The sequence below is a fragment of the Chiloscyllium punctatum genome, chromosome 38 (genome assembly GCF_047496795.1).
Source record: "Chiloscyllium punctatum isolate Juve2018m chromosome 38, sChiPun1.3, whole genome shotgun sequence".
Lineage (NCBI taxonomy): Eukaryota > Metazoa > Chordata > Chondrichthyes > Orectolobiformes > Hemiscylliidae > Chiloscyllium > Chiloscyllium punctatum.
The window spans coordinates 73,688,574-73,701,962 of record NC_092776.1 but is presented as its reverse complement, the minus strand read 5'-3'; the positions used below and the strand labels follow the sequence as shown (position 1 = coordinate 73,701,962).

At 44.8% G+C, this 13,389-nt stretch overlaps 1 long non-coding RNA gene across 2 annotated transcripts; it reads left to right on the top strand.

Annotated features, from left to right (window-relative positions):
• The first annotated feature begins 744 nt into the window (after positions 1 to 744).
• Positions 745 to 13,132, top strand: LOC140463692 (uncharacterized). 2 transcript variants are annotated; one of them, XR_011954742.1, is made up of 3 exons: positions 745 to 837; positions 7,428 to 7,534; positions 13,050 to 13,132. It is a non-coding gene; the product is annotated as an uncharacterized lncRNA (long non-coding RNA). The 2 variants fall into 2 exon arrangements; XR_011954741.1 differs by lacking the exon at positions 745 to 837 and adding an exon at positions 7,158 to 7,265.
• The last annotated feature ends 257 nt before the right edge of the window (positions 13,133 to 13,389 follow it).

Sequence of the window (13,389 nt, the reverse complement as noted above, 5' to 3'; positions counted from 1 at the left end):
TGATCATGGGCCTCTTCCCTGATCAGAGACCGCCACCTCCTGACCCGGACCTGAAGGGTCTTTTTCGGGGTTTTTAACCTTTACTTGGGACTTGTGAATTTTCTCCACTCCTTTCTCCCAGCGAGGCTCCCACACACCGGCTCTGAGCGCCGCTCTTTGAAGCCGATCGCAGCCGCTGCCGGAGAAAGCAGCTCCATGTTTCTCTGTCCTGGTCAATGTGACACTGCGCATGCTCCACATAGAAAGCAAACGACGCGTGCGTCTGAAGTTATCAATGAGTTTACAGAGAATATTCATACCTGCACAGAATCATGGGGGAAATACTAGTCATTAATAATTGCTCTGTCGAGTTATAGTCATGGCGCTATCTAGCATGTAAATAGACTGGTCGCCTCAATTTAACCATACCGGCCAGGTATGTAAATTAACAATTGTTCTGGGATTTGAAAAGAGGTTTCTTACTCGAAATGTGCAAATATGTAGCACTATTTGTTAAAATTTCACATAGATTTTTGAGAGAGGTTTAATGCTCCACTATGTTAATGAGAATTATCAATCCTGCAAAACAGTTTGCTTTCTGACCAATTTTCAAGCGTTTACTCTGCGAGAATGCTTTGGCCCCGATCCTCACTCACTTTTGGTTGGAGGACCGGCCGCTGCTCGGTCATCAGTTCCGCCCCTTCCTCCCAATTGCAGACTTGATTCAGGCGTGACTCAGCAGGCTCAGCACAAGAAACAATAAGGGACAAGGGAAGTTAGAGTCGATGTCTTGTGATGCAGTGAAAATATCCCGAATCTTGGATCGAGAGGCTTGAGTTCAATTCACAGCTAGTGCAGGTGTGTTTAATAACTACTTTGAACAGGTTCATTAGGAAAAACAAGGGAAGTCAGGAACAGAGGAAAAAAATATAGAAAATAAATACAATGTGGTGGGGCTCCCAATGCTCAGAAGATTTCAGTCTTTACCAAGTGTTTCAGGGCCCCATTGGGTCCCAATACATACTGTTGCACTCCTCCTTGTGCACAGTCAGATACCACGATTTTGGGGCAAAGTGTTGTGGTGGGATATGGAGGTGCTTTTGTAGAATTTCCTCAGTTTTGGAGGGGAAAATAGGTGAGAAGGTGTAGGGTTTTGCATGGAGTTACCTATTCCGCTCCGTTTGCAGCATCATATTATTGAACTGACTATACCTCGTACATTGTTGGCAGAGATCGCTGACATTTTGTAAGGCCACAATACAAGATCCATCACTCTGTTTAAGACAGCAGAAATCTCTTGTAGCACGATAGTCATAGAACAATACAGGGCAGAACAGGCCCTTCGGTCCTTGATGTTGCGCCGACCTATGAATCATTCTCAGCTCGTCCCCCTACACTATCCCAAAATCACCCATGTGCTTAAGTAAAGGATTGTTTAAATTTCCCTCATGTGGCTGAGTTAGCCACATTAGCAGGTAGTGCATTCCATACCCTAACCACTCTCTGAGTAAAGACCCTGCCTCTGACGTGTTTAAATCTATCACCCCTCAATTTGTAGTTGTACATACATGCTAGCGTCATCATCCTAGGAAAAAGACTTTCACTGTATACCCTATCTAATCCTCTGATCATCTTGTATGTCTCTATCAAATCCCCTCTTAGTCACTTCTTGCCAATGAGAACAGGTTCAAGTCGCTCAACCTTTCCTCATAAGACCTTCCATCCAGACCAGGCAACATCCTGGTAAATCTCCTCTGCACTTTTTCAAATGCTTTCACATCCTTCTCGTATTATGGGCACTAGAACTGCACACAATATTCCAAGTATGGCCGCACCAGCATTTTGTTTAGTTGCAGCATGATATTGCAGCTCCGGAACTCAATCCCTCTATGAATGAAACCTAACACACCGTATACTGCCTTAACAGTACTATCCACCTGGGTGGCAACTTTCAGGCATCTATGTTCATGGACTCCACCATCCCTCTGCACATCCACCCTACCAAGAATCTTTCCATTAACCCAGTACTCTGCCTTCCTGTTATTCTTCTCAACGGTATCACCTCACATTTAGCTGCATTTAACTCCATTTGTCACCTCTCAGCATAATTCTGCAGTTTATCCAAGTCCCCCTGCAATCTGTAACATTCTTCCATACTGTCCACTCCACGGAATTTAGTGTCGTTTGCAAGTTAACTGATCCAGCCACCCATGCCTGCATCTACGTCATTTATAAAAATAACAAACAGCAGTGGTGCCAAAACAGATCCTTGTGACACACCACTACTAACCTGAGTCCAGGCTGAATATTTTCCATCAGCCACCACTCGCTGCCTTCTTTCAGAAAGCCAGTTTCGAATCCAAACTGCTAAATTACTCTCCATTTCATGTCTCTGCATTTTCTCCAACAGCCTACCATGTGGAACCCTATCAAAGGCTTTACTGAAGACCATGTATATCATGTCAACTGCCCTACCCTCATCTACATGTTTGGTCACCTTCTCAAAAAACTCAGAGGTTTGTGAGACATGACCTGCCCTTGACGAAACCATGTTGACTATCTGAAATCAAATTGTTGTTTGCTCGTTGATTATAAATCTTTTCTCTTATAATCCTTTCCAAAACCTTTCCTACAACAGAAGTAAGGCTCACTGGTCTATAATTACCTGGATCATCTCCATTGCCCTTGGAATCAAGGGAACAACATTTGCAATCCTTCAGTCCTCTAGTACCAAACCTGTAGAGAAAGACGACTCAAATATCAAAGCCAAAGTCTCTGTTATCTCCTCCCTCGCTTCCCAGAGAATCCTCAGATAAATCCCATCCAGCCCAGGGGACTTGTCTACTTTCTGGAATTGATAACACCTGATCGTAACTAACCTCGATCCTTTCTAGTCTAATATGTTGTACCTCTTCTCCTTTACAATATTCTCCTTTTCCTGAGTGAAAACTGATGAGAAATGTTCATTTAGCACCTCACCGGTCTCCACAGGGTCCACACTGAACTTCCCACTTCTGTCTTTGACTGGCCATATTCCTACCCTACGCTTTTGTTTCTCACATACCTATAGAAAGCTTTAGGGTTCTCCTTTATTCTATTCACTAAAGACTGCTTGTGTCCTCTCTTTGCTCTTAACTCTCTCTTTAAATCCTTCCTATCTGATATGTAACTCTCCATTGCCTCATCTGTTCCATCTTGCCTCATCAACACATAAGCCTCGTTCTTCTTCTGAACAAGAGATGCAATTTCCACAGTAAACCATGGTTCCCTTACCTTATCACTTCATTCCTGCCTTATAGGGACATACCTGTCAAGGACATGTAATATCTGTTCATTAAACCAGCTCCAGATTTCAATAGTCTGCATCCCCTGCATTTTGCGACCCCATTCTATGCATCCTAATTCTTGCTGAATCGCATTATATTTGCCCCGTCCCATCGATAAGGAGGAGGTTAATTAGGTTGTTTCCAGAGTTGAGGGGTTTGGCTTAACAGTAGATTGGTAATATATTCATTGGAATTCAGAAGAATGGAAAAATATAAAATAATGAATGGAATGGATAAAATAGAAGTAGAGAGGATGTTGCCACTGGCAGGTGAAGCTAGCACAAGAGGGATCATCTCAAGATTAGAGGCAGCAAATTTAAGACTGAATTGAGAAGGAACTTCTTGACCTCTACAGAATTCATTGCCCAGGGAAGTAGTTGATGCTAGTTCAGTAAACATTTATAAAGCTAAGGTAGGTTTTTTAAAAAAAGAAATAATTAATTAAGGGATACGGTGAGAACGTGAGTAAATGGTTCTACATCCACGAAATGATCAGCCATGGTCACATTGAATGGCAGAGCAGGCTCAAAGGGCAGGACGGCCTTCTCCTGTTCCTAGTTCTTATGTTACGTTATGCATTCCTCCCTCACTCGACTTGGAAGTGCTGGTTCTGGATTAGTGGTGCTGGAAGAGCACAGTATTTCAGGCAGCATCTGAGGAGCAGTAAAATCGACGTTTCGGGCAAAAGCCCTCCATCAGGAATAAAGGCAGAGAGCCTGAAGTGTGGAGAGATAAGCGAGAAGAGGGTGGGGAGCAAGTAGCATAGAGTACAATAGGTGAGTGGGGAAGGGTATGAAGGTGATAGTTCAGGGAGGAGGGTGGAGTGGATAGGAGGAAAAGAAGATAGGCAGGTAGGACAAGTCAAGGGGACAGTGCTGAGCCGGAATTTTGGAACTAGGGTGAGGTGTGGGAAGGGGAAATGAGGAAACTGTTGAAGTCCACATTGTTGCCCTGGGGTTGAAATGTGGACTTCAACAGTTTCCTCATTTCCCCTTCCCACACCTCACCCTATTTACAAACTTCCAGCTCAGCAGTGTCCCCTTGACTTGTCCTACTTGCCTATCTTCTTTTCCACCTATCCACTCCACCCTCCCCCCGACCCATCACCTTCATCCCCTGCCCCACTCAACTATTGTACTCTATGCTACTTTCTCCCCACCCCCACCCTCCTCGAGCTTATCTCTCCACGCTTCAGGTTCTCTGCCTTTATTCCTAATGAAGGGCTTTTGCCTGAAACGTCGATTTTACTGCTCCTCGGATGCTGCCTGAACTGCTGTGCTCTTACATCACCACTAATCCAGAATCTAGTTTCCAGCATCTGCAGTCATTGTTTTTACCTTAGAGGTGCTGGTGTTGGATTATGATGGACAAAATTCAAATTCACAGAACACCATGTTATAGTCTAATGGGTTCATTTGAAAGTACGAGCTTTGCTGCTTCTTCATCAGGTGGTTGTGTGATTTTTAACTTTGTCCCTCACTCTTGTAACTGATAAACAGCAACAAAAGTCATGAAGCAGTGCGCATGCTCTAGCCAACAATCGGGCCCGGGTTGAGCAATTCATCAACTTCACCAACACATTCCACCCTGACCTTAAATTTACCTGGACCACCTCTGACACCTCCCTCCCCTTCCTGGACCTCTCCATCTCCATTAATGACTACCGACTTGACACTGACATTTTTTACAGACCCACCAACTCCCACAGCTACCTGGATTATACTTCTTCCCACCCTACCTCTTGCAAAAATGCCATCCCATATTCCTAATTCCTCCGCCTCCACCATATCTGATCCCAGGAGGACCGGTTCCACCACAGAACACACCAGATGGCCTCCTTCTTTAGAGACCGTAATTTCCCTTCCCACGTGATTAAAGATGCCCTCCAATGCATCTCATCCACATCCCGCACCTCCGCCCTCAGACCCCACCCCTCCAACCATAAAAATGACAGAATGCCCCTGGTGCTCACCTTCCATCCTACCAACCTTTGCATAAACCAAATCATCCACCGACATTTCCGCCACCTCCAAATACACCCCACCACCAGGGATATATTTCCCTCCCCACCTCTTTGGGCCTTCTGCAAAGACCGTTCCCTCCGTGACTACCTGGTCAGGTCCATGCCCCCCCTACAACCCACCCTCCCATCCTGACACTTACCCCTGCCACCGCAGGAACTGTAAAACCTGCACCCACACCAACTCCCCTACTCTATCCAAGGCCCTAAAGGAGCCTTCCACATCCAAAGTTTTACTTGCACATCCACCAATATCATTTATTGTATCCGTTGCTCCCGATGTGGTCTCATCTACATTGGAGAGACTGGGCACCTCCTAGCAGAGCACTTTAGGGAATATCTCCGAGACACCCGCACCAATCAACCAAACCGCGCCGTGGCCCAACTTTTCAACTCCCCCTACCACTCTGCTGAGGACATGGAGGTCCTGGGCCTCCTTCAACCCCGCTCCCTCACCATCAGACGCCTGGAGGAAGAACGCCTCATCTTCCGCCTCGGAACGCTTCAACCCCAGGGCATCAATGTGGACTTCAACAGTTTCCTCATTTCCCCTTCCCCCACCTCACTCTCGTTCCAAACTTCCAGCTCAGCAGTGTCCCCATGACTTGTCCTACCTGCCTATATCCTGTTCCACCTATCCACTCCACCCTCTCCTCCCTGACCGATCACCTTCATCCCCTCCACTACTCACCCATTGTGCTCTATGCTACTTTCTCCCCACCCTCCTCTAGCTTATCTCTCCACGCTTCAGGCTCACTGCCTTTATTCGGGCTTTTGCCCGAAACGTCGATTTTGAAGCACCTTGGATGCTGCCTGAACTGCTGTGCTCTTCCAGCACCACTCATCCAGAATCTGATTTCCAGCATCTGCAGTCATCGTTTATACCCCGGGTTAATGATGTCAGTGGTGGACCAATGGAAAGGCAGGGGTAGAGCTGGAGGACCTGGTGGGGCAGATGGTCCTCAGGTCAATCAGTGAATGAGGGGCGGGACTTGACTATACCACGTGATCATTCTCGCGGTCGGTGCGGATGTTGGGGATGGATGTGCGGAGAGCTGTCGGTAAGGAAAGAAATAAACAGCCGTTAGTGGGAGGAAAATGGAGTTGGTATGGTCTGAGAGGTTTTACAATCATTTGGTACACATCGGAAAATACAAATTTGAAACTTTCAGTCTCATGTTTGAAGTAAACGGGAAAATGCCTCGTTGAGTAATCGGCCGGAGTGAGCGCCGCCATCTTTATTCGGGGCAATGATTCACTGGACACGTGCGCGGCCGCCAGCTTTGTAGGGGGCAAAGGTCAGAGGGATGTATGTGCAGCCTTCCCTGGTAAAAAGAGTCATAGGGCAGGATTTACACACAGCACATTCAAACCCAGAGAAATGGACTTTTTTCTGGATTTGTTTCGTAATTCATTTAAATGATTTGGATATGAATAGAGGCCGTTTAGTTAGTAAGTTTGCAGGTGACACCAAAATTGGAGGTATTGTGGACAATGAAGAAGGTTATCTCAGAGTACAGTGGGATATTGATCAGATGAGGAGTGGCAAAAAGGATTTAATGAAGGTAGATTAGATTAGGATATCTGGTTGGCATAGGTTGGACCGAAGAAGTCTGTTTCTGTGCTAGACATCTTTGACTGTGGGATCATAAAAGTGAACTCTGCCCTGGTTCATCTCTGGGTTCTCTGATGTCCACTTGTTCATTATCTAGCTTCCTCAATCTCTCATGGGTATATTTTTGCTCTGTATAGTATTTTACAATTACTTTCACAGCTGTTTTGAAAATGAATTGAAAAATGTAGAGTTGGAAAAACACAGCAGGCCAGGCAGCATCCGAGGAGCAGGAGTATCAATGTTTCGGGCATAAGCCCTTCTTCAGGAATGTAAATGAATTGTCCACTGCTGCCCGGCTCCTGACCGTATGATGTTCCATTATCAGGTTACTTTTTTCCACAATATCTTTGACAGTCAAGAATTATTTTTTCCAATAAGCGAGTGGATTTTCCTTCCATTTCTGACAGTCAAATTCTGCACCATTTTCATTCCCTGTAATTCATGTTGTACTCCCTGAAACATCAACTGTGTATTTCTCCTTCCACAGAAACCAGCGATCAATGCCAAAGCCTTGTTGCCTGTGGAGAGGGTGATGTTTGACTTCCTTGTACTGCTGCAGTTTGTATGGTGAAGGTGCTCCCACAACGTGGTTGGGTAAGAGACGTTACAGATTATTCACTCAGCTATATTGAAGAGTAGAAGATATCTGTACAAATCATCATGGTTTTAATTTCACAAAAATATTATTGAGAAGTTTTGACATAAGGTTACAGATGGAGAATATTGTGTCCAGTGACCAAAACCATTGCCAAATAAGCAGTTTTTCAAGAATGCCTTGAAGTAAGAAAGTAGATCTTAGAGAGTTAGAGTGGGGATTCCAGACCATGTTCCCTTGGAGTCTATAGAAATATTCACACAGGAGAACTCAAAAATAAACACATCATTGAGAGTCTGGACTAAAATGAGTTATTGAGATATGTAAAGGTGTGTGGTGCAGGGAGATAGGAATGATTACAGCCAGGAATTAATTCAAAGGAGCGAAAATAACTTGTTGTTGCTTATAAATGGGAGTCTTTTGATTGATCAGCAAGTTTTGGTACAAGTGAGCACTTCGGCAGTAGAGTTTTCAATATTCTTGAGATTATCGGGAGGGTGAATGTGATGCTGGCCAGGAGTGGGTTTAGATAATGAAATCTAGAGTCAACAAAAGGAATGAATGAGAGTTTCAGCAAATGAGCTGAGACTGTGGTGAGGTCAGGTGATATGACTGAAGTTGAAATAGTGGTCTTGGAGGGGGGCTGACCTGTCATCCTCACCTCATTCAGCTGTTTGTCAGTTTGTGAATCAAGTCTGTAACAAGCTCAGGAACTGAGTGGCCCTGGCAGAACCCAAACTGGGCATCGCTGAGCAGGTTATTGCTGAGCAGTTGCGTGACAGCACTGTTGATGACACCTTCCATCATTTCACTGCTGAGCGAGTGTGGACTGATGGAGGGCAATTGGCTGAGTTGGATCTGCCCTGTGTTTTTGTGTTGGAACATCCCAGAGCAATGTTCCACAAAGTCGGTAGGTGCCAGTACTGGAACAGTACTTGCCTTGGTGGGCAGCAGGTTCTGGAGCACAGCCAACAGTATTATTGCCAGAATATTGGCAGGGCCCATACCTTTACACTGCTTATCCATTTCTTGATCTGATTGGAAATGAGTTTTCAACCAAGTCGATTCATATCTGTGATGGCAGGGACCAATGGAGAAGGCTCATCCGCTTGGCACTGCTGGCTGAAAATCGCTGCTAATGCTGTCCTCTTATCTGTTGCATGAATGTGTGAGACCCCTCCATCAGTAAGGGTGGATATATATGTGATGGTTCCTCCAGTGAGTTGTTTAATTGTCCATCACTATTCTTGACTTGGTGTGGCAAAACTGCAGAACTCCAATCTAATCTGTTGGTTATGGGATCACTTAGTTCTATTTGGTGTTGCTTGTGCTGTTTGGCATGCAGGTTTGGTAGCTGCACCAGGTTGGCACCTAATTTTTAGGTATGCCTGGTACTGCTCCTGACATGCCCTCCTGCATTCACCATTGAACCAGGGTTGATTCCCCTGGCTTGATGTAAATGGTTAAGTGGGGGATATCAGGCCATGAGATTTCAGATTGGGCTGGAGTACAGTTCTGCTGCTGTTGTTGGCCCACAGTGAAACAGAAGTTGCAGGGTCAAGAGGGCTGATTGTGTGGTTGTATTTTCCAGTGCATTGGTAGATGTAATGTGGTCCATCCAGTTTCATTCCTTTGTTGAGACTGTGCAGTGATTAATACAATGAGTGACTTGATGGGCCACTGTCGGGTTTCTTTCCCTCAAGGACATTGTCGATAGCAGAAAAACATCCCCAATGGTTCCATGGCAAACAGTAGATTCTTCATTCCAGTTATTTTTTTCTTGAATTCAGAGCTACCCTCTACCGATTTGGGATTCAAACCTGAACTTCAGTTGCATATTTTAATATTCTTGATAAATGATAAATACGACAGGTTTGTTCACTTATTTTCATAATCACTATCACAGGTTTTATTTATTGTTTTGGACATAAAAACACTGTCCATTATCCTGTCTCCTCCATCCTCCCCTCCAACAACAAGAGTGAGGAGCACATGGAGTTTCTCTGTCAATAACATTGAGACAATCCGATCAGCTGCCTCTGCTTCTTTCCTCCCTCTCCACTAGCCCACCGAGCCAAACTGCCTCACAAGAGTGCTCCTCATTTTAGTCCTAAACTTGCATTTCCTCGAGTCCCTTGTCAAGCCTTATTAGAGGTCCTCTTGACCATTTACCCTCGTGTAGCTAAATCATGGACATTCCAAATCTGTCTCATCCTCCTGCTTGTCACCGCCCTCCCTCCCTCCACCACGGTCACCCCCCCCCCCCCCAACTTGCAATTCACAGATATTGTTCCATGATCTGTCTGTCTGTTTTTTCTGGTTATGTCCTTCTCTCCCATTCTGCTAAAACCTAATATTTGACCTCACCATCGTTGGAAAATCCTGCTCCGTCTCCACTCTCTGTTTCCTTTCTGAATTCCTTGTATTTGGTGTCCCTCCAGGGTCTATCCTTGGTCCCTCCTGTTTCTCACCTCCACACTGCCAGGAGGTAACATCGCCCAAAAGCACCGTGTTAGGTTTCACATGTACACTGACGATGCCCAGCTCTCCCTCCCCATCATCCCTCTCCATTACTCCACGATTACTCAGTTATCAAACTGCTTACCTCGCTTTGATTAGCTGCAATTCACTCCAATGACACACTGTCATTGTTAAACCCATTGCCTTCAGTTGCTATTCCAAATTCATTTCCCTTACTGCTGTGTCCCTCCCTCTCACTGGGAAGTGTCTGAGGCAGAACTACATTCTTCACAATATTGCTCTCATATCTGACCCCAAGGTGACCTTCTGATCAGACATCTACACAATCACAAACACCAGGAATTCCAATCTCTAAAACGTTGCTTATCTCCTTCTCACTCCAGCTCCATTGCTACTGAAACCCTAACCTGTGTCGGTGTTGCCTTTAACTTGAGAAATCTGAAACAGAGCCCTTGATTCCGCGACTGATCCAGAATCTGGTTCAAGACTCACCGTAATGGGACACATCCTCTCCATATTTACCCTGTCAAACCTTGACAGAATCCTGTATGTTTCAAAGAGATCACCTCTCATTCTTCCAAAGTCCAGTGAGTAGATTCCCAACTTATTCACCCTTTGCTTACAGGATAATCCCTTCAAAACAGGGATCATCCCAATGGATCTTCTCTGAAATGCCTCCAATAAACTGCTCTATTTCATGAACTAAAGTGACCAAATCTGTTCACGTTACTCCAGATGTGGTCTCACTTGTCATTTGTTTAGTTGCCCTAAGGTATATATTCCAAACTCTTATATTGCAAACTCTTTGCAATAAGGGACAGTATTCCATTCCCTTTCCTGATTCCCTGTTGTAACTGTGTGCTCGCTTTCTGTTTCCTGCTCATTTTCCCCCAGTCCCTTTGTGATGCAGCTTTCTACAGTTTATCCCAAGTTATACTCTATTTGCCAACTTGTTGCCCAAGTTTCCTGTGAATATCTCTCTGTAAACTGTTTATAATCCTTTTGGAACTTTCCTGTTATGCCTTTTCTAGGAGATTTCCCCCCTCATTATTCGAAACATGTACTGTGAGCACTGGGCAGTGGGAAGCATGCGCAGTTGCTATCTTTCAGGGATACTCTATTTCATGACTGGGAGGATCTTGCTGCCCATTGGTCAGAATGGAGATAACTTGCCCATCAAGGTGCATGAGCCTTTCACACCCCATGTCTTATTGAGGAGGCTCAGCAGCAGAATGGAAGGAAAGAAACGGAAGCAAATTCTGCTCTCCACATCTCACTGAATCTTGGAACATTCTGTCCCATATTCAGTCACATGAAGTTCCAAGGTGGACATTCATAGGAACCCACATAGATTTTCCCTTGAAGAGCCTGCTGACCTCCACTAGGGGTAATGTGTACAGTCATCCTGGGCCAGGGGGAGGGGATTGTATGAGTTTCAAACTTGAACTGACAGTGACGGATTTTATAAACTTGTATTACAGGCAGATATTCAGATGGTAATCTCAGTCATTGTAACGCCAAACTCTGACAGAATTATTCCATTCATCAGGACCTGGATATTCGTATTGTGTGAGAGTATTGTGTTCCAGATCAATACCATTTGCTGAATAAAAGTTCTCCTTTGAATAAAAGTTCTCCTTTGAATCAAACCATCCTTTCAATAGATCTTCCCAAATCTTCAACATGTGTCCTGGAATCCTTGTATAATGAGCTGAAGGATCTAAGGTTTATGATAATAATGCGTAACTTTTGTAAACCACTTTGTCACAGCTCCCCAAATTTCTTTTGCTACAAGGAGAACACCTCAGTTTCCCCAAACTCCTGATTCCCCAATGTCTGTTTGCTCTCTATAAGGTACACATCAGGGTTGTGTTGGAACATTCTCCATTTGCCTGCATCAGTGCACCCCCCCCCCCAACAATATTAAAGAAAGTGAACATCCTCCAGGATAAAGTACTGTACCCGAGTGATTTCCCATCCACCACCTTCAGCATTCCCTCTCCCCACCCTAGAGGCACAGTGGCATCACTGTGTAAAAGATCAAGTCAGCATTGTCCTACCGACCACAGGACTGCTCTCTCATTAGAGAGAGATGTCTGGTAGTGGTTAACCTGAATATTACCACAGCGCAGGCAAGGGGAGAGGTTGAAAAGGAGAGTCCATTAATTGCGGATGGTTATTCTTGATGTATATTAGCAACACACATGTCACGTGAACAATTAATGTTAAAAAAGGCCCACAAATTCTGCAACTAAAATCCCCCATTCCTTGAACCATCCTGGTAAATCTCCAGTGCCCCCTGTCAGGGACCCTGCCATCCTTCCCAATGGGCGATCTCTGGTTCGCACTAACCGTGCTGCTCTGAACCCTGTGGGTGATAGCATCGAGCAACAGTTGCATTAAACCTCACTGTCTGGAAGAGAGTGAGAGACAGAAATCCTGAAGGCATTTAAAATCTATTTAGGAACACACTTGCAAGGCCAAGGCTGACAGGTCTATGGGCTCTGTGCTGGAAAATGGGATTAAAATCGTTAGCTGGGAGATTTCTTTACAGCATAAATCCAATGGACCACAAAACCGTTTTCTGTCATGTAGACCACAAACGCGCAATATAGGAATATGACAAGCCACAATAGAAACCAGGTCAGAGAAGGCGATATTAGAATAGATGATACGTGATTAAATAATGTTTTTTGGAGGAAAATGTGACAGAGGTTAAGCGGGACATTGTGGATCTCTGGGTGCATGAATCTGAAATAAAAATGGGTTATCTTGAAGGCTGGAATTAAAGAAAGGCACATCACTGAGATTTGAGAGGGTGGACAAGATTAAAGATAGAGAGTGTGTTGAGACTGGAGGAGATTAGAGATTGGAGGATGTTGCAGAGATTGAGATGTCTTTGATGCAGAGATAGTGGTAGTTCTGAGGCTAGAGAGGAATTACAGAGATAAGGATGAGTTGTTCGCTTTCCCAACACTACCTCTTTACTGATAATGATTGTTTCTCTGTCATCATCTGCCACATCCTCCATAGGCCTGCAACAATGAGAGTACACAGACAGTATGTTCCTGTTAAGGCCAAGGCTGGGAGGCATCGAGAATGCTGCATAACCTGAGAAACTGAGGCTCTGGTCAAGAAAATGAAGGAAGGATATGGCAGGTACAGACCGCACTGTGTTTGTGTGAATCCCGAGAGGACTATAAGGGCAGTAGGAGTATACTCGCGGGAAACCAGGAGGCGAAAAAGGGGACATGAGATAGCTTTGGGAAAAAGGTTTAAGGAGAATCCAAAGAGATTCTACAAATACACTAAAGACAAAAGAATAACTAGGCAGCGAATAGCGACCCTCAAAGATCACAAGACTGTCTATGGA